This window comes from Rattus norvegicus, chromosome 5, assembly GCF_036323735.1.
Source record: "Rattus norvegicus strain BN/NHsdMcwi chromosome 5, GRCr8, whole genome shotgun sequence".
Taxonomy (NCBI): Eukaryota; Metazoa; Chordata; class Mammalia; order Rodentia; family Muridae; genus Rattus; species Rattus norvegicus.
This window is the reverse complement of record NC_086023.1, coordinates 23,682,630-23,704,323: the sequence shown is the minus strand read 5'-3', so window position 1 is coordinate 23,704,323 and position 21,694 is coordinate 23,682,630. Positions and strand designations below refer to the sequence as shown.

General features: G+C 42.3%; 1 protein-coding gene across 8 annotated transcripts in view; it reads right to left on the bottom strand.

The window, feature by feature from the left end:
• The window catches only part of Fam110b (family with sequence similarity 110, member B), a 140,096-nt gene that overhangs the window by 22,865 nt on the left and 95,537 nt on the right, over window positions 1–21,694 (bottom strand). Inside the window, exon 1 of one of the 8 annotated variants that reach the window (XM_063288188.1) lies at window positions 6,303–20,220. The exons of the other annotated variants lie outside the window; for them this stretch is intronic. The gene's annotated coding sequence lies outside the window, so the exon portion shown is untranslated. Of the gene's footprint in view, window positions 1–6,302; window positions 20,221–21,694 lie in introns of those variants that run through there. 8 annotated transcript variants of the gene reach the window in all.

The window sequence follows — 21,694 nt, the reverse complement described above, 5'->3', positions numbered from 1 at the left end:
AAGGAGTGGAGACTGAGACTAGAACCCAGAACTCATCATAACCTCAGCCTATGAGAGTCTCTCAAGCACAGAGTAGCCAGGGCCATAGGATGTCCATGCAGGCCAGCAAGGCTTACTGTAGGGTGGCCAAGTTCCCCCAAGGAATGGGGGTGGAGGAGTTCTGCTAACACAGACAGTGTCTAATAGGAAGAACTGGCTCGATCCCAGTAACTGACAAACCTGGTCTTCCCCTTGTCTCTGCCACTACATTGACAAAAATAACCAGACTTTCGCCAAAATAAAAATGGAAATGGATGAAAGGGAAGAGGTGTAAAGCAGACAGGCCGGTACAGGGGTAGACAGAGCAGCTTCCTTCACACATCCCAGCCTCCACTTTTCTAGAACAAGAAACACTTTTTCCTCATAAATAGAACAAAACTGAACCCTATGTCACAAATATTCTTAATTAACTTTCCTCCTTCATTCTGCCTTCTGAAGTGACTCTGCAGGGTGAGAACTGTATTTCAGAACCTACAATCACAACAGCTTTGAGCTTAAGTCTAGCACCACTGACAGATCTGTTCTCAATTCCTATTTATAAAGCAGAAGCTGTGATAAGTCAAATGACTTCTGATTAATTGCAGCATATAAAGCTGTTAGGAGACCATGTCTGCTTGTAACAGAATTCAGCATTTTCTGCACAATGGGCTCTGAAGGGTTACACAGAATACAGTCAAGGAACTTGGCTTCCATTACCTGCGTAACACACAACAGAGTCTTTTCCTAAAGATGCAAATGCTACTTTTAGTTATTTGTTTATTTGCTATGACAAAACACCCGAGGAAAGTAATGGCGGAAGAAGAGAGGTTTCCCTTCACTCCCACTTTGAGACAGGTCTGACAGCAGGTGTGTGGAGCAGCTGGACAGACCACATCTGAACCAGGAAACAGAGATGAAGGTTTGGTGTTCTCCTCTCTCCTTTTCTCAATCCCCCAGACTGCAAGGAAACCAAGCCACAGAATGGTGCTGCCAACATTAGTGTGGGTGAGTTAATCCAACGTAGAAACTTAGACACCTTAGAGGAGGCAGAGGTTTGTCTACTAAAAGATTCTAGATGTTAATGTGACAATCAATATTATCATAACTGGAGGACTGTGCCATAACCAACCTAACAGAAATGCAAGCTAGGTGTCTGGATGAGGTCCTGGTGAAAAGTGAGAGCATTTGTTTGGCACTGTGTCCCCAAAAGGCAGGTCCTGGATGCAGGAAAGGAACAGAGAGGGTTGGACACAAAGCAGAGAGCATGGAGTCTGTGAAGCTCTGAACACAGCTATGGTGGGGCCCAGACCTGATCCTACCACAGCTGTAATGGAATTCTCCCTGACAGTTACCAGAGATTCTGAGTGAAGAACTAGGCTGAAGGGAGTTGGTCAAGGGCATCCAGTCAGCTGTGGGACCTTATTTCTTCCTTGCTGAGTATGCCTAAGGCCAAGAGGTGGGACAAGACATACCACAGGAAGGGATTTTTGCTCCCTAGAGAAAACCGTCCCGTCCTGGGAAGATACTGTTTGAGATGGACACCTGCTGAAGCTAGGGATCTCAGTTTAGAGTAAGTCGGCTCAGTGCGTGATTTCCTTGGGTCCATGCATATGGCCATCGGTAGCTCCCACCTTTATACACCGAGATTCCTGATTGATTTGATGCCTAGGAAGTTCCTTAAAGTGTTAAAGGACTGCAGATCTGAGCCTCTGACACGAAAGCCAGAACTCAATAATCACACAGAAGAGAAGAGGCCTATGGAAGATCAGATATTCAAAAGACATTTGAAGACAACTTCAAAAGACCTAGAAAATTGTCTAGAGAATTCTGTGGAGCTACTGAAGCCCTAAAATAAAACCAAACGGTCTTAAAAACATAAGACAGCAAAATATTGACTTTAAAAATTAAATCTACCCTTCAAATAAAGATTGAAAATAAATCTCAAAGAAAAACAAGAGTGTTTCCTGGAGTAACATGGCTGAAGTCAGCCAACAGGGAGGAGATGGTGACAAGGAAAAGGCCTCTAGCTGGTCCAATACACAAGGAAGAAAATAGCTAGGGAAGAAACAATATTGATCGGAAGCAATCATTTTAGAACTATTACCAGGAACTTAGGAAGGTTCAGGCATAGAAAGCCAGAGTATCAAACACCCCACAGTGAGGCAGCCACTATACATCTTGAGAATGTCAGGGGCAAAACCTCAGTTTCACAAGAAAAATGTCGGCATCCAGGACACACTGGAATTGAGACAGTAACCATTACATAAAATCAGCACCTAATGTGTCTTCAAAATTGTGGAACATGATTGTTTTAAAGTAAAATAGTTTTATGCTCAGACCATAAGTGTGAGGACGAAATAAAGAATCTTGGGGACAGGAAGAGAGTCAAGCAGAGACCTCACAGATGCTTTTACCTAGAAAGCTTATGAGGGTGCACCTCAGTACAGGACAGGAAGAGAGAGACTTGGCACCCACGCAAGCGGGAATCTTACCCAGAGAGTGGCTGTAGGCAGATCCAGCCATAGCTCGAGAAGCTGTAAGCAGAGCAGCTGCTGAGAGATGAGCCACACAGCAGAGATGCAGACAGGACGAGGGTTAGACACGCACACAGCGTTCCTCAGAGGCATATGCAGCTAGCTCAGGACAGGTGACTGAGAGCGGTGTATGCGACTCCAGTGTAAGTCAGAAAACAGGGCAAAGGACAGCGGAGGAAGCATATGAACAGGAAAGCCCTGGCCAGACGAGGAACAGAGTACACTCCCAGGATGCACAGCTCTGCCCTACTGATAACAAACTTAAAAGAAAACTCCTTACAGTCTATGATTTGTAAACACTGCTTTCTAGTGTACTGACCCAGCAACCCAAGTATAAAACCAAGCCTACATGAGTCAAAGCATGAATATAGGTTTTGTATATAATGCAGAGTAATTTATAAATGATTTATAATACAGGCTAATATTTACAAACGTTTGTAAGCAAAGTCTTTTCAGATGGCTACTTCAGAGTCTGAGAAGTGAATGTTCACTAACTCTCAAGTACATTTCCCCACTTTGATGATCTCTCCCAGGCATCTGGGCCCACATCAAAGGCCTTCTTATGCTAATAAATCAGTGAGGCAATTTCAGATGCAGTCCTGGGTTTACTTATGGCCAAGGGAGATCCTTGAACCTCCCTGGCTTCCTTCATCCTGGTCTCATTCAGTCTCCAGTCACTTTCTGATTGCGGGACTGGCTTTTCTGTATTAGTGCGTCACCAATTGGATCGTTTAAATGTACTGTCTGCGACCTGTCCTAGAAGCCAAGAAAGCTACACTGGCATATCAAGGTACCCCAAGGCTCAGCTCAAACATCCAAATCACCAAATACACAGATTTTCTTGAGAGAAGCAGCACTGTTTCTGCTCTGTCCCCAACCTTCTGCATCTTGATGCCACAGCACTGACCAGGAATGTCTCTCCCTAGGTGGTGTCACGGGGGTTGGGGGTAGGGGTGCAGGGGGAGATGGGGTGGGGGGTGGGGTGGGATGGAGGGATGGGGGGAGCGGATTCTGACTATGGCTACTCCCTTGGGCTTCTCAATCACTGTACTCTAGGTTTTAGATGAAACACAACTACAGTCATTCCTTTCTTCTCACCTTGGGAATTTCAACGTTTTAGACAAAATCCAGTCCCAGGCACTTTTTCTTCTCAACGAGGGAATTTCAAGGATCCCAGAGGCTTGTTCTTAAAATGAGCATAGCTTTAAGGTACAACATCTGGGCAATACATCACTATCTCGACGATGTGTGCTGGAAGTCCCACCCTGGAACTCTCCACAAGCTACCCGTGCCTACAGCAGATGGTCAGTGACTTCTGATATGGAATACAGCAAGTTGTATGTGTGTGTTCCAGTTGTCCTGCTCGGCTTTTCTCCTGACAGAAAGTCTTTTCAGCCAGTGGGCATATTCTCTTAATCACCACTATGCAGTCTACTGGACAGTTCATCAAGAAAGGAGGGGTTGTGAAGGTGAGGAAGGATGACTCATCAAGAGACCTCCCAAAGCAGAGAAGGCATTACATAGGACAACGTACTTATGTGCAAATGGAGTCTGGCTGGTTTCTTTAAGTGGGCTCTGGCTGTGTGCCCTTCTTCACCCACCCCATTTCCCTAGCGTCCTTGCCTTTTTATGGAAGCTGGTTTGTTTCCATGGCGTCAAGGACTTGCATCTTATTCATTTAGTCACTTTTTTTATAGTCAAGTTCAAAGGTTGACTGTAAGTATGACCTTGATGTTGATAAGACCCACCTTACCCTTGCCTCTGCTTTAGAGCGGCTGCATGACCCCGAAAAAGGAACCCACATAAACAGAGATTCTTATTTTCTTGATGGTAAACTGGGGACAGAAACTGAGATGATTATAAAAATCCGGGGGCAGAGTACCAGGCACAGGACAGGAGCAACCACAGCTGTGTAGCCCAGACTCTTTCCACAGGCTAGCCTCGAATGTCTGATGGAGCAGTGGGAAGAGCTGTTACCACCAATGCGTCACATACTACAGAGATTCCAACAAGACTATAAAAACTCAAAGAGAAGAGAGACTATTTTTAATGTGATTTCTAAAAAAAACCCTGGTAATGAGAAACAAGTTCCTTTTGAGCTAGATCTTGTCACAACAGTGAATTTACTCCCTGCCATGCCAGAGTCCTAGCTGCTGTCTGGTAGTCTCAATGTTTGTATCCCCGCAAGCCATCTGCTGAATCTCCAGCAAAGCAAGCAGTATGAGGTCTGAAGAGGTGCGTGCTTTAGGTGAGTGAGCACGCTGAAGAGAATGTGCTTGCCCCTTGCTGTGGGAGGACAAAGCTAGAGCAGAAGCATCTAGGAATGCCACACCTGTTTTTCCCTCCATCTTGGGCTTTTCTGCCTCTAGAGCTTCAATAAATACATTTTAAATACATTTATCAGCTTACAAATTCATTACTTATAAACGCAGGTCTGCTGCTACATGCCTATGATCCCAGCACCTGGGAGGGAGAGCCAGAAGGATGAGCAGCTCAAGGACAGCCTTGGCTACATAGTGAGACAAGAGGCCAGCCTGGGCTACAGGAGACACTGTCTGAAACAAAACAAAGCAAAGTGAAACAAAATTAATTATCCAATGTAAATTGTTTTATAGCAACAGGAACTGACTGATTTTCCAACTCAAAGAAAGAGCGATCCAGTTGAGAATGAGAGACAGGGATGCTCATCTGCTCCATGCCTCATGTTGCCTGAGCCAGCCGGCAGCTAGAACACAAGTTATAGTGCATTTGTTTCTTGGTTTCCAAAGGCACAGAAATATCATGAATAATGGTCATTTCTAATATTTAAAGGAATATATAAGAAGAATGTCTGGAAGCAATGCTGAAATGAGAATCTAAAAGCAAAACTGCCTAGAAACACTCTTATGTTTGAGTAGTCTTATACATTTATCATCGTGATTATTATTTGTTTTAGGAGAGCAAAGGGGAATCATTTTCCACAGGCAGTACTAAACTAACATCTGAAGTTCTATTCACGAAGGAAAGGTGGTTCAAATACGTATTTTCTATGGCTCAAAAGAGGATTTTTAGAGTTTGTAACCCACAAATGACTTGGGACATGCCAACTGGTGTTACTACAAATCCTGGCTGCTTTTGAATGGAAAATTACAGGAAAACATTCTCCACAGTGAAGTCTCTGCAGAAGCCTCTTTGCTGCAAACCACGTGGCTGTGTGCTGGAAGCCTGGGTGAGGTAAGAAGGGAATGGAAACAAGGACAGACACACAGACACAGGTATAGAGAAGCTGGGGTTGGGTGGGTCACACACTGATAAGAGATGCAGAATCAGCAGGCTGGCAGCTCAATCCATTTATTTTACACATCTGAATCAAGGAGGTGGGCTTATCAAAACAGCTGAACAAAGAGGAAGATTTATTGTACACAGCTGAATGAGGAGGCAGGGTTAGCTAATCGCTGTAGGGGCTCTCTACAATTGGGCAATCTGAGGTTGTAAATATCTAGGAGGCAGAAACTGGGAAATAGTTTGTGTGCACATTGTCAACATCTGCACATGGGCCAGGGAGAGGCTTGGCTATTTCCCTGAGCCCGACCTGGCTTTCTATCCCCATGAGGCCCTGGGATTCTTGACTTTGCCATGCTCATAGTAACACCACATTCACTCTGGACTTCATCCCACACCCCTTGCCCCTGAAGCACAAAGCCCAGGATTCAGCTTCCATGAGGAGCAGCAGTACACAAGTCAGCATGGAACACAGATGAAGCTTCTTACCACGAATCCAATAAGTACCAGACCAGTAACTGATCTCTTCTTTCGCAGAGCAAATAGATGAACAGGTTTCTGACGGAAAGGTCTTGTGTGCTCTGGAATTTGGCTGGCTTCCTTCTTGGGGGTCAGGGTATCTGGAAACTAGAGCTTTTCTGTCTGCCCCTCCCACCCCGAAAAAACAGGTTTTATTCAGGACCTACTGCAATGAGGCAAAAGAGACTCAGAACAGAACTGGATTCCATTCCAAATAAGTCATGGTTCAGTAGGGGAGACTGACAGCAAGGGAGCAGAGCTGGGGCCAGTGAGTCAAAGTTACTGAGCAGAAATATCTGGAATCCAGGGACTCTGGTTCGATGGACCTTCTATGGTTTTTGTTGAATGCAGGCTACTGGGGGTAATGAAAGACACCAAATAATGAGAAAATTGATAACATTGATGACGGTCATATACAGTGGGAAGATAATCTCTAAACTGAAGTAGCAAAGAATTTTGCTACCACAGTGTGAACCAGGTTTAAGACAAGCAAGACAGGCCATGGCTTTCTGGCTTTTGAGGCCTGCGGAAGCTGAGTATCCTGATCACTATGGCGTTGGGTACTTTCAGGACAGAATGCACGTGTGGACCACACGTACAAAGCTACCTCACACAGCCATGCTTACAGTAGAAAGGGGGAGAGCAACACAACGAACTAAATCCTTTGGGACTATGCACTTCGGGTTATTATCAGTAAAACAGTAATGGCGAATGGGAAATACTTTCGAAACTAAAAGCTAATGGCATGTGCACCCCAGAATCTATCCACAAGCAAAGCTTATGTATAGCATTACACAATTATTCATGAGGGCAAATACCTCTTGGTATCAATGTTTAAGGAGATTTTACATTTTCTAAGCTTTAAATATATAAAGTACATTTAATCTTTCAGGTTTCAAAATGAGGTTATCAGAGAACCTAAGTCTATTAAGCTTAATGCAGACTAATTAAGAAAAAACCTGCAAAAACTGCCTTCTAGTTATAAATACATGTTATAGTTAATAATATGCATATCCGTGAGTTACTTGTTATGCAACCATTACAAGAACAACCCTTGGTACAGGGTGCTTCTTGTGAATCAGAACTATCACAAGGACATTGACATAGCAAGTCCTACTATGAAGTGTATGAGGCAGGAACACTGCATTTTATACATAGAGAAACTGAGATCCTAAGATGGTGGGATGCTCAATAATTCATCCAAGACTTGCTCTGCCTTTGCTGTACTTCAGACATGGGAGGCTGTCTCCATGACTGACGCTCCTGGTCAGAAAGAAGAAACTGAGCATTGAGAGGTGACATCTTACCTCCTCTCAGGGGCCACCCTTTTATTCCCTGGCTCTGAGCTTACACACGCAACAGATCTGGGCACTTCTCCACTTTCCCCTTTCCACTATTCTCTGATCTGTCCTTACAGATTGACTTTCACATCATCTTGCTGGGGGCTGCATTTGAATTAAGCCCTCTTTGCTCTGTTTTCCACTCTCCAGAAAGTATCATACCAAACGTTACCAGCTCTCTTACGCAGGGTGCCTTCTGCTTTATCAGACTTAAGGCAAACCATTTCACTTAAAATTTCTAATTGGCTTACCTGTTACTGATTCCTCACCCCCTCCAACAAACCGCTTAACGAATTCTGAACACAACTGCACTAAAGTGCTATAAAATAAAACGGGCAAGGAGGCTCTTAACTTTTAGCCATCCCGGGAGGGTTTGAGAGATTACTTTCTGATTTTCTCAGCTGTGTTTCCTTAGGACTGATGGGCACACAGGCCTGCCTCCTGGCAGCAGATCCTTAGTGCCATGGGTCTCCCAGTATGGAGATGTTTGAGAGTGTTTCAGGGTAAGAGTGGTTCCTAATACTTTATAGTTTGTTCTGTCTTTCTGCCTCTGGTCTTGAGAATGATAAACCTGAAGAGATACTCTGGATAAAAATAAATAAAGCGATTTAGTTGCATTGGAAATCTCTGGTTTACTATCATGACAACTAAATTTCAGTGTCTGAGAGGAAGAAAGATGAAGCAGAGGAATGCTGCTTACTGGCTCGCTGCCTAGGGCTTGCTCAGCCCGTTCTTTACCTCAGACAGGACCGCACGCCCAGGGCTGGTTCTGTTCACATCAATCATTCTGATGGAACCACTCCCTCAGTTGAAATCCTCTCTTCCCAGGTGGCCCCTTGTTTGTGATGAGTTGACAAACAATGAAAGGTACAACAACACAGATGGGGAGAAGTGGCCATATGGAGATATGCCACTCATGCTTAGTGTCCCTGTCCCTTTCTTTGTATAGCTTGGTTGGTCTCTTTTCTCTGAATTTCCGGAGTATAACACAGTATATAGTGCAGAGTTTATGTTTCTGTTAAATAAAAATGAACTGACCAAATTCAAAACACTGCCAAGTGGCTGAGCTAGGATTCTAACCTGGGCCTTTCTGACTGTTGTTTTGTTTTGTTTTCCCTCACTTTATCCTACTTTTGTTGGGAATCAAGTTTTCTCTGTTGAAAGGCATACTGGTAAAAAGCATCTCTCAAGGTACGTTGCAACACTAGTGATATTTATGAGCATGGAAAATGAGGGTGAGAGGTGAGCAGCCTGCAAGAGGATCCCAGGACTCTGCCTGTAGTTCTAGTCTCTGTGGCCACAGCTGTGTCCTCGTGCACAGAATTTACTGTTTACAAAAGCAGTGTATGAGTAGTCATGTTTACTAGGCAAAAGTGCACACAAAGGAAATTCTTTTTTTTTTTTTTTCTTTTCTTTTTTTCGGAGCTTGGGACCGAACACAGGGCCACTGAGCTAAATCCCCAACCCCAAGGAAATTCTTTTCTTTAGAATTTCTAAAGAAAAGGGAAAATGGGCCAGGAAAGTCATCTGTGAGGAACGAGACAGGGTTGGGTACCCCAATGGGCTATGAAATATTTAGAACACAGTATTAATCAAGTTAAGTCATATATTTTTGAACCACGTAGATTACTCAACAATATATATGGATTCTTTTACAAATTAAAACAAAGCTGTCCTAGTCAGGATTTCTATATGCTATGAGACAGCATTGCCAAAGGCAACCTGTGGAGGGAATGGCTTATTTCACCTTCCAGGTCACATTCTATTACTTCAGCAGTGACTCAACTGCTCACGTCTAACAAGACGGAAACGGTACTCATCTCCTATGACTGTGAACTGAAGGAACACACACGAAACGTCTAGACTGTCCTTCAGTTATACGGCTAGTTCAACATACCAGACATAGTACACGAAACCACTGCTTTGTTTTTCTCTTCCAACCCTTGTCAGCAAATACAGGAGCACCCCCATTAGAATGAAGGATAGAAATAGTAAGTAGAAAATATTACAGGAATAAACAACTCACTATCTTTAGATAATTTGGCATGCTATATTGTCCTAATTACCCCACTTGGCACCGTTGTTGAACTCTTACCGTGCCTGACTTACAAACTAGATTTATCACAGCCATTTATTTATAGGTGAAACCTAGACTGTAGGTTTGGATATCTGTGGCTTAGGACATCTGTTGAGTCGCATTGGTGGGATGGGGAGGAGGCTGTTCTATATCTAAACTACGCAACCTGTTTTGGTAAGTAAGAAGAAAAATGCCTGTTTTGGTTTTGGGACAGTGGGAAAAGTCCTGAATCATTGGGATGACCTTGAAAAGGCCAGAGTTTCTGAAGCCGGTGTGAGGCTGCCTGTGGTGCTGGAGGCCATGACAGTGGTGAACACTGTTTAGAATGTTAGCTGCATTTTATATAAACAACAGTATATAAAGGAAATCTTGATTGTCATGAAAATATATAAATTGGTTTTTGCATCTTTATCATTATAAATAGTTGTTCAGTATAAATCCATTTGATGCTTAAGTAACAGCTAGTATAGATTCTAGGGACAAGTCTCTTGGATTAATAAAATCCCTCCCTACAGACAGACAATCAGGATGTCTATGTCTGCTCCACACCATAGTCATATGCTAGAAAGGCACAGGCTCTTGGTACAAATACTAGCCTTTGAGTTATTAGTATGCTTTTCTCTTCTGAAGTGACAGGCTATGCTCATTAAAGACCCAGAGGTCAGACCAGCGCAGACTTACTATTAAGTATGAGATGACACTAATGGCTGGGCACCTAGAGATACTCTCAAGCACAGAATCTCCAATAAAGTGACATGGACTGTAGAAGGGCACAGGCTTCTTAAATAGGAGGTGAAACGGAAAGTGACTTGTGCTCCCTGTCTGCTTTCTAACATTTCAGCTAAGATGAGAGCCTAAAGCTATTACAGCTACGAAATCCTGCGAAATGACATTCGAGATGAATAGCTGGGGTGCGTTCTTTATTAACCAATCTTCCCAAGGAACAGATTCGCTTCTTTATTGCTGTGGTCTGAATGTGACCCCCTAACACTTCCAGGTTGAAACCTACTCATCAGTGCGACCACATTAGTTGGCGTGGACTGCAGAAGGCTAGCAGCCAGAGATGGAAGAGACCTGTGGATCTCCTTGGAAGGAGATGAGGAGAACTGAGTTCTTTTGTTTACTGTGAGGACCTAGCAAACTGCCCATCTAGGAACCAGGAAGTGGGCCCTCAAAGGAGACAATCTACTGCCATCGTGAGTTTAGTTCCACAGACTTCTGAGGAATAAATTTCTGCTGTTGGAGCCGTGTACATTATGGTCTTAATCATAGCAGCCTAGACAGACTGACATTGAATTTAAAAGAAACATTTGAGCACACCTTGAGATCACAAAGATGACTGCTTCACCTGAGGCTGCATCCAGGAGCACACTGATAGAAACTGCTCCCAGGTTTACAGGGATAACTGTTCACAGGGACTAGGCCAGGATGAAGCCAGGTTGCATGCCAACAGGACACAACTTAGTAGGAGAGTCTGGGGCCATCCAGATGACCTTCAGTAATATCCTGCTCCATCAGAAAGCTACCACCTCCCAGGAGATGATTTCAGGTTACTGCTGGTGCTCTTAACATATCTTCAAGGGTCATCCTCAGATAACTTGGACTTTGGAGGTCTCTCTTTTTACAAGGTGATATTTTTTTCAAACAAAAATGAAGTATAAGTTTATCACAGAAATTATGAAGCTGTTGATATGAAGATACTAATTTTAAAGTTTTACATTGTAATCTATACTGTGCTAAGAACTATGCAAACAAGATTAAATTTTGTCATCAACGACTTGTGCTTGAAGTGAAACCAAGCCAAACTGTAAATACTCAAGGGCAAACTTAGTTACCTTGTATCAGTCAAGTAAGGAGTGGCACGTGTCTAGCACAATGTCACCCACAAAGCAAGTGCTAAATGAATGGATGAGAGAATATGGCACACCTCCTTCCACCCTTACTTGTTGAAGAGAAACTTGCCAGTCACTGAGGGAGATCAAAACAAGCCTTAGCTAACTGATCACTTTTATTTAAAGGATGAAACAATTTTTTAAATCAGTATTTGGTAGAGTAACTGAAACTCAACTATGTACATGTAAATATAGATCCAATTAACCATATATAAAATGTCTGGAAAGAAAAGCTTCATACCGGTGAGTATGTATAGACCCTTTCTTACCATTTTTCCATAAATAAAATAACGGCGTTTAACACCTTACAATTTAAATTGTATTTGGCATTCCAATTCTAGGTGCAAACTCTGTTTCAATTTGCACTCCTCAGGAGGACGAGCAGAGGTTATAGGCAAACAGTAGAGAACGTCAGACAAAGGACTTCCACACCTGTAGATTTTGCATTTGAGGAGTCCTGGAATTGATTCTCAGTGGACTTGGTTGCTTGTCTCTGCTCACTGATCATTTGTACCTGCTGCATAAGCATTTTCATGCCCATTGTTTAGATTCCTAATGTTCTACATGATTAAAATCTGGTCGCTAGTGATGGTCATTTCTCTCACGTCCAAAAGTTCTCAACATCTGTCCAATCACGTCTGCTTATCTATCCACTGCAAAGTTACTGCTTTTGCTCCACTGAGTTAAAGAGCCAGGTAACTAAAAGTATAAAACTCACATTAAAGATAAACAAGTAATAATTTGAATGAAGCCTGGAATTTTAGGAATGAATGAAGAGTACCGCTCCATGCTGCCCTAGGCAGGAAGCTGGCTCTGACTTTAGAATTAGCACATGCGAACTCGGGCTGGCCCAGCATTGGTAAATGCACTTAGAAGACTGGTTTCTGTTTGCAAGAAGGGATACTCAGCAGGGCAAATAAATACAAAACATAAAATTAAGTTTATAAAGATTAACGCGTTCACGTTACTCAAAAGCAGTATTTTCCTAACAAGAATTTAAGAATTATTATAATCAGGTATACTGTGTCCGATCAATCAATGTATGGAACTATAAATAATACCGCACTGAGAACAAAAATTCTAAACAGAGCATGAGGTAGCTCCATGCGCGGCTACTGTGCCTGGAACTCTGTTCTCCCTGAACGCCCCTCACAGTCAGTCTCATCTCCTTTTCTGTAGCTCGCCTTAAAAATACTGGGCACAACCTAACATGGATGCTTTAATAAGTTAAATGTTTTGTATACAGTCACCTGAATTATTTACTTTTCTGTTGTTGTGATAAAACCTCTGGCCAAACATCAGAAAGAAACAGTTTACTATTTTGGCTTGTGGTTGCCATGGTAGAGAGGCTTAGCAGCAAGCACCAGGCTCGAAAAACAGTAAGTCGGGCATGGGGTGAGACTATATATACTCCAAAAGCCTGCTCTAGTGACATGCTTTCTCTAGCAGGGCCATACTCCTAAATCTCCCCAAAAGTTGCTACTAGCTAGTGTTTGTACATCTGTGTCTATTTTTGTTTTTTTGAAGTAAGGTCTCTCTGTGTATCCTTGGCTGTCATGGAACTTGCTCTGTAGACCAGGCTGGCCTCACACCCACAAAAATCCACCTACCTTTGCCTCCAGAGTGCTGGGATTAAAGTGTGTATCACTATTGCCTGGCTTACTGGGTCATTCTTCAAACTATAGCATCATTCTATGAAAATTTTCCCCCCAAAAATGAAAAAAAATGTATTTCTTTCAATCTAATTTTCTATCTGCATTTGAAGGGAAACAAACAAAAAACCAACAGAAGAATAAAACAACAACAACAAAGGGAAGCATATTTGGCCGACAATGAAGCTGAAATAACATTTCCCAGAACAAGAAGCAATCCTTTACCAGGTTATCAAATCTGAAGGAGGAATTTGTTTTTAGTATTGTATTCCACTGTGCAAATATAGATAACAAAGTGTTCTATATTTCAAAATTATTAATAAGTTTCAAATGTTCTAGCCACATACGCAGAAAGTTAGATATTTAAGGCAACGGGTATATTAACTGACTTGATTCGATGATGCACTGTTTGTACACAATGCCACTCTGCACTTCCTTCAGACATTTAGAAGACTGTAACTTGTCAAAGTATAATAACAAGGAAATTGTAAGAAAAAGAATGCTACCAGATAAGAGATCACTGGAATACAGGTGCTTATGCTTAAATCTCAATTTAATGTTCATTATGCATCAATCTGTGAAATACTTATTTTATATTTTTAACCATGGTGAATACCTACATCTTCTGTGTGGCTTATATTAGCCATTGATGCTCTTAAGATAAAAAATTTTATGAATCTTAACGAGTATCTTTTTCTCTACCATTAAAAATGGGTTAGAATGTTATAAATCTCTCTATAAAGGTTTTTCCTATTTTCCTACTTACAGAACTTAATAGTCTTTGTTTTACAACATGCTAAACTAGCAAATACACATCACTACTTTCTTTTATTGGATAGTTTAATGTACATTTCAAATGTTATTCCCTTTGCTGGTTTCCAGGCCATAAGCCCTCATCCCATCCCCCTCCCATTCTTCTATAAGGGTGTTCCCCTCCACGTCCACCACCCCTTACCTCCTCCCCTCTAAAATTCCCCTACACTGGGGGGTTGAGCCTTGGCAGGAACAAGGGCTTCTCCTCCCACTGGTGCCCATAAAGCCATCCTCTGCTACATATGCACTGGAGCATTGGGTCTCTCCCTGTGTACTCTTTGGGTACTACTAAACCTGATAAACAACTTCAGCAATGGGGCTGGATATAAAATTAGCTCAAACAAATCAGTAGCCTTCCTCTACTCAAAGGATAAAGAGGCTGAGAAGGAAATTAGGGATGGACATCCTTCATAATAGTCACAAGTAACATAAAATAACTCGGTGTAAATCTAACCAGCAAGTGAAAGATTTGAATGACAAAAACTTCAAGTCTCTGATAAAAGAAATTGAAGAAGATCTCAGAAGATGGAAAGACCTCCCATGCTCATGGATTGGCAGGATTAATATATAAAAATTACCATCTTGCCTAAAGCGATCTAAAGATTCAATGAAATCCCCATAAAAATTCCAACTCAATTCTTCATAGAGTTAGAAAGAGCAATTTACAAATTCATCTGGAATAACAAAAAAATCCAGGACAGTGAGAACTATCTTCAAAAATAAAAGAACTTCTGGGAGAATCACCATTCCTGACCTCAAGGAATATTACAGAGTAATAGTGATAAAAACTGCATGGTATTGGTACAGAGACAGGCAGGTAGATCAGTGGAATAGAATTGAAGACCCAGAAATGAGCCCAAACACCCATGGTCACTTGATCTTTGACAAAGGAGCTAAAACCATCTAGTGGAAAAAAGATCATTTTCAACAAATGGTGCTGGTTCAACTGGAGGTCAGCATGTAGAAGAATGCAAATTGACCCATTCTTATCACCCTGTACAAAGCTTAAGTCCAAGTGGATCAAGGACCTCCACCAGATAACACTTAAACTAATAGAAGAAACAGTGGGGAAGAATCTCGAACACAATGGCACAGGGAAAAATTGCCTGAACAAAGCACCAATGGCTTATGCCATTATGGGACCTCATAAAACTGTAAAGCATCTGTAAGGCAAAAGATGCTGTCATTAGGATTAAAGGGTAACCAATAAATTAGGAAAAGATCTTTACCAATTCTACATCCGATAGAGGGCTAATATCCAAAATATACAAAGAACCCAAGAAGTTAAACTCCAGAGAGTCAAATAACCCTATTAAAAATGGGGTTCAGAGCTAAACAAATAATTCTTAGCTGAGGAATATCGAATGGCTGAGAAGTTCCTGAAGAAATGCTGGACATCTGTAGTCATCAGGGAAATGCAAATCAAAACAACACTGAGATTCTACCTCACACCAGTCAGAATGGCTAAGATCAAAAACTCAGGCAACAGCAGGTGCTGGTGAAGATGTGGAGAAAGAGGAACACTCTTCCACTGTTGGTGGGATTGCAAGCTGGTACAACTGTTGGTATCAGGAATTGCCTTTACCTCCAACAGTGACACCATTTGGTCACTGTTGCCATGGCAATAGCCATACATTCCCAGTAAACCTTCCAACAACCACCACTCTGGAAATTAGTCTGGAGGTTCCTCAGAAAACTGGACATTGCACTACCCGAGGATCCAGCTGTACCACTCCTGGGTGTATACCCAAATGATGCTCCAACCTATAACAAGGACACATGTTCCACTATGTTCATAGCAGACTTATTTATAACAGCCAGAAGCCAGAAAGAACCCAGATGCCCTTCAACAGAGGAATGGAAACAGAAAATGTGGTACATCTACTCAATGGAGTATTACTCAGCTATCAAAAACAATGATTTCATGAAATTCATAGGCAAATGGATGGAACTACACATGTGTGTATACACATATATACACACACACAGCCGCCAAAACTAGATAATATTGCTGATGCCAATACGTGCATGCTGTCAGGAGCCTGATATAGCTGTCTCCTGAGAGGCTCTGCCAGGGCATGACAAATACAGAGGCGAATGCTCATAGCCAACTATTGAACTGAAAATGGGGTCCCCATTGGAGGAGTTAGAGAAAGGATTGAAGGAGCTAAAGGGGCTTGCAACCCCATAAGAACAATATCAGCCAACCAACCAGAGCTCCCAGAGATTAAACATCACTACTCCTTACTCCCACCAAAATAGTAGGGATGATGGAGAACCATGTACTTTGGTGGGTTTCCTAAATAAATAATTCTCATTAATCCACATTTTTAAAGATACCCTAAAGCGGAACAAATCTCCACTTGTTTCAAATCATAAATTATTTCTTTGGATAGAAGCTTCAGGTCTTCATGGGGCCTCATGTATCCATACTTGAGGGAATTGTCTTCCTGGCTTTCACTGGCAGCACAGGAGGAGAAGCATGGCCACAGAAAGGGGACGTGGTGTCTACAGCTTCCTTGGGTCCCATCCCTGGGCTTCTGAATGAATACCCTGAATAACCACAGTAAGCACTTGCTGCAGGCTCTGCTCACTCTAATGAGTTGGCTGCATAAAGGGCAGGTTAATGGCATGAAGACTGCAGGATGTTATTTAGTCTGAGGGTGAGAAACCAGGGCAGGCTGCCGGCGTTGGCAATACTACAGCTTTCCTGTGTCTCTGGTGGCACTGGAAATGCCTGCTGGCCTGTTAAGTGTCCTGGGCATCTTGCCACTGTCCAGGATTCCTAACCTTCTTTCGGGACAGCCCTTCTACAACTGTGGAAGTGGAGCTTGGGTAGGGGAGAGTGTGAGCCAACCAGCCTACAAATGCCCTCCTATGGAACCCTCTTCATTCTGCCCAGCCAGAGACAGCACAGCCTCTGGGCAGGATTAACACTGTAGAAAAGGAAACCCATTTTCAGGGCTGTTGTTAGGAACAGCTAGTGTGTCTTTCTTTAAGACTAATAAGTGAATTAAGCCCTGGGGCCTCCAATAGTTCTATTTCCATAGACTCTTGCCATAGCCAAATTTGTTCAGCAGAAAATTATTCTTGTAAATATTACATTAAATTTGTCAAATTGGATTTTAATGCCTTTCTTGGTACCTGTACTGCTAAGAACTTGGTATCTGACCTAAACTTCTACTAATTTATTTGGTTCACTGACAAAAAAAGTATTTATGGAGCAGGGACTTGTGGGCCAAGCTTCAGACTTTATGTTTGGGGTAATGTGACAGAGAGATGTGATACAGAGGTTAAGGTCTAGTATAAAAAAGTGAAGTGGGCTGCCTAGAGATATTTGTACACATACATAAGAAGAGTGATCCACTGAAGCTGCTAGTCACTGTTAGCTAGAATCGCAGCAGCAGAACTGACCCCCATGAGTCCCTGCTGGGGTCTGAAAAGGTTAAATGAGTTGACATCTGCTGTTGTGTGCCCATGCAGGGTGGACGCCCCCAACACAGAACCCACTTACAGAAAAGGTAATGGGGTTCCTGAAATGAGTGGAAAAGAATTTCTTACATTCGCTACAGCTCAGTGAATGCTGAAGTGGGAGCTGAGACAGGTACTGTGGGTACGTGGAAACGTAGAGCAACTTAAGGAGTCATGAAAAGCCAGATAAATGAGACCAGGAAAGTCACTGATCATGAACGAGGGAAAACAGTGGGACCAAAACACCCCACACCCTGTGGTGGATATTTTGGGACAAGGGCAGCAGCAATTTCAGGATAGCCAATGTCCCCAATATTGCAGAAAGTACCACATGGGATTCAAGGTTAAGCTAGGCTTCATGTTTGTATGAGTCAAGCCTGAGATTAAACCTGTCTGAAAGCAACATTAGCTTTCTGTGCACCTATCAACATCCCAAAAGTCTCACATATCAGCACCTACAGCTTGCAGTTCTCTACTTTTCCTAGTCTCCAAATTGCTCTGGGTTATGGAGTCTGCACAATGGAATCTGAGAAGCACAAGAAGGTCATCTGGTCATCACATCTGCATCTTTTAGGGTATACAGAGGATCTGCCACCATGTCTGCGACTCTTTGTATGTACAGGGGATCATCTTGTCTCCATGTCTACCTTCCCTGTTGGAGAACATCTTGTGCCTGCCCCCCCGCCCCAACACACACACACATACACACACACACACACACACACACACAGAGAGAGAGAGAGAGAGAGAGAGAGAGAGAGAGAGAGAGAGAGAGAGAGAGAGAGAGAGAGACTGTGCTGCAGAGGGTCATCTAGTCTCTATTTCTGCCTTCCCTCAGTGTTGGAGAACATCTTCTAGTCCTCATATCTTCAGTCTTTCCTCCTTACTGAGATGCCTTATAGTTTAACCATTCCTTATAGGAATCTTCACAATAGATTTAAAGTTTTAGAATACCTTTTTAAGTCTTATGGGGGGGGATAAAGTTGGCGAATATAAAATATATTACATGAGGCTAAGGATAAGTTTATATTTACAAGAGTCCAAAACCCAGTGTTTCTTGTCTGTTGAGGAAGTCACTTTAGTAAACACTGAGAAGGCAGTATGTGAAGATCCCACTTTCAGACGGATGCCAAAAGGCATCCCCTTAATGTGATTTAACCAACCCGTGACAGCACAGACATTCCTCAAATGACATAGGGCATTACTGCAAGCAACCAAGCATTCTGTTAGTGTAGGGCCTTCTGGAGCACAGTAGAATGAGGTGCTATCATTATGGGTGTGCAGGGGGTGCTGGGAACTATCTCACACGCTGTAATCAAGCTATCTTTCCCATAGCATAGAAATGAATAAACTAGAAACATCTGATGCTCTTTATATTATTCATTATGGTAACATCTTCCAAAATCAATCAATTTTGAGGTTTTAGACTATAGTTATATATTATAAGGCTGAATGATATAAGATTTAGTTATTTTAGACTAACTAAAAATTACATGCATATTAAAAAGACATCATGAACCTTGAATCTTGATGATTTATACTAGCAAATGAGACTGGGTTCATAGCCCCTATGAGACTGGAACTGTCATGGGAACTTGATCTGTATAGGGCCTCATTTGGCCATTTGCCTGTGGACTGTGTTAGTAAGGCCTTCCTCTGACATAAAGCAGCTAAATGAACTTCAGGCTATACAGCATTCCACAGAAACACAAGTCTCGGAATACCCAAGTTTTAGATTTCTGACCTTTTAACATGACAAATGCAAGAAGGTCCAATGCTCTGTAAACAGGAGGCAGCAGTGACTACACTCCCCTGCCTGTGTCTGTGAGGCCAGAATCCATGGCTCCAAACTGAGGAGTATGCATTACAGACAGAGGTAAAACTGTCAGTACTAAACCTGTCTAGGTGTTTTTTAGGTTACTATTCCCTGGACAGAAGCGTTTAGCAAGTATTCACATTGCATTAAGTATCAAAAGTCATGTAAAGATGATTTAAAACAAATGGGAAGGCATCTATTAGGCTACGTGCAAACACTGCTATTTTACGTGACTCCCGGAGGGTTTGGTATCTAAGAGGATCCCTGAAATAATCACCTACATTATCAACAGGCAGTGGATTACCTTTAAAAAGACACCAGTGTATTTGAAAATGCTTACAAATACCAAGGGTTATGTGTGAATTAGTGTTTTAGCAATCTGAAACAAAATGGCAAGGGTAGCACCTATCTTTCACTACAGTCTCTGCAAAGTTCTAAGCATAAAAATAACCGTATAAATGAAAGCCGTGCAATTTGTGCTTAATGGCAAAATTATGACCCTTTTGTGACTCTTAAATATGTTCTGTCATTATAACAAACACATAATGAAGATAACTTAAAACATTATAATTGACAAAGCACATTGCAAATTTGTGTGTGTGTGTGTGTGTGTGTGTGTGTGTGTGTGTGTGTGTGTGTGTGTGTGTCTCTGTGTGTGTGTGTGTGTGTTTCTTATCAGGGCTGGTTAGAATAGAGCCTACTTTCTTTCTTTTTCTTTCTTTTTTTTTTTTTTTTGTTATGGTGCCAGTAGATTCCTTCTTTTTTTTTTCCCCTCCATCTTTATTAAATAGGGTATTTCTTATTTACATTTCAATTGTTATTCCCTTTCCTGGTTTCCAGGCCAATATCCCCCAACCCCTCCCCCTCCCCTTCTATATGGCTGTTCCCCTCCCCATCCTCCCCCCATTACTGCCCTCCCCCCAACAATCCTGTTCGCTGGGGGTTCAGTTTTGGCAGGACCAAGGGCTTCCCCTTCCACTGGTGCTGTTACTATAGGGTCTACTTTCTTTATCCTATCACAGTGCACACGATGTGGTGAGCATCCATTCTATACTTGGTCTTCTGTCCTTTCAAAGACATAGTCAGCTTCCACTTAACCCTTTATAGTGCAATAACCTCCAAGTCTATGTCTAATGATGCCTTTGGTGGGAAGCTCAGTCACGGCACTGGTTTCTGTCTATTTGTTCTTAATTAGTGACCACGGGCAGGGCCCAGTCCATTGTGGATGGTGCTATTTCTGGGCTAGGGGTTTTGCATTCTATAAAAAAAAAAAAGCAGGCTGAGAAAGCTACAAGGAGCAAGTTAGTTAGCAGCACCCCTCCATGTTCTCTGAATCAGCTCCTGCCTCTGTCAGGTTCCTGTTGTATTTGAGTTCCTTTCCTGACTTCCTTCAATGAACAACAGTGACATAGAGTGTAAGCCAAAAAAACCCCTTTCCTCCCCAACTTGCTTTTTGGCCAATGGTCTTTCATTGCAGCAACAGAAACCCTTACTAAGACATGTCACAACATTCCCCACTCATAAGATACTAACAGAGACCCTTACTAAGACATGTCACAACATTCCCCACTCATAAGATACTAACAGAGACCCTTACTAAGACATGTCACAACATTCCCCACTCATAAGATAATAACTTGGCCTTCCCTAAGCTACTCTTGTTGGGCAATAGTCTCTAGGAACAAGATGTAGTACATTGACAAGCACCTATAAATGTGGTTGAAGTTTCATCCCCAGAAGCACCATTTTTTTTATTCCCCTGCCCTGCCTCACCATACTGACCTACTCTTGGCAGTCTTCTCTTGTTAAGTGTCTGTTTCTGTCCAAGTTCACAGAGTCAACACTGAGAAACAAGGAGGCAACACAGCCACAGCACTCCTGACTGTGCTGAAGATGACCACAGTCCCACCATTGATGGGGTTACAAGGTCTGGAAAGAAATGCCATCGCCACCCACAGCTGAGGACAGGCATCTACTGTTTACACAGTGATCTGTGAAAGAGCTGACTCTGAGGTTTATATTTTGTATACACACAGTTATCATTAGCTAAATTTGAGCTATGGTGTTGGGAAACTGGTTTTTATTGAAACTAGAGCACAATTAACTGGAAATCACCCAGACTAGCATCATGCAAGAAAAAGATAATGATTAGGAGCAATTTAAATCCTCTAGATGCATTGTTCTGACCCAACAAGCTGCAACAGAGTACTGTTTATCTATGCAGAGAAAGAAACCACCAACTCCCCAAGCTTTGCAAACATTTGAAATTGAAAAGAATATCTGAATATAAGAAAAATGAAA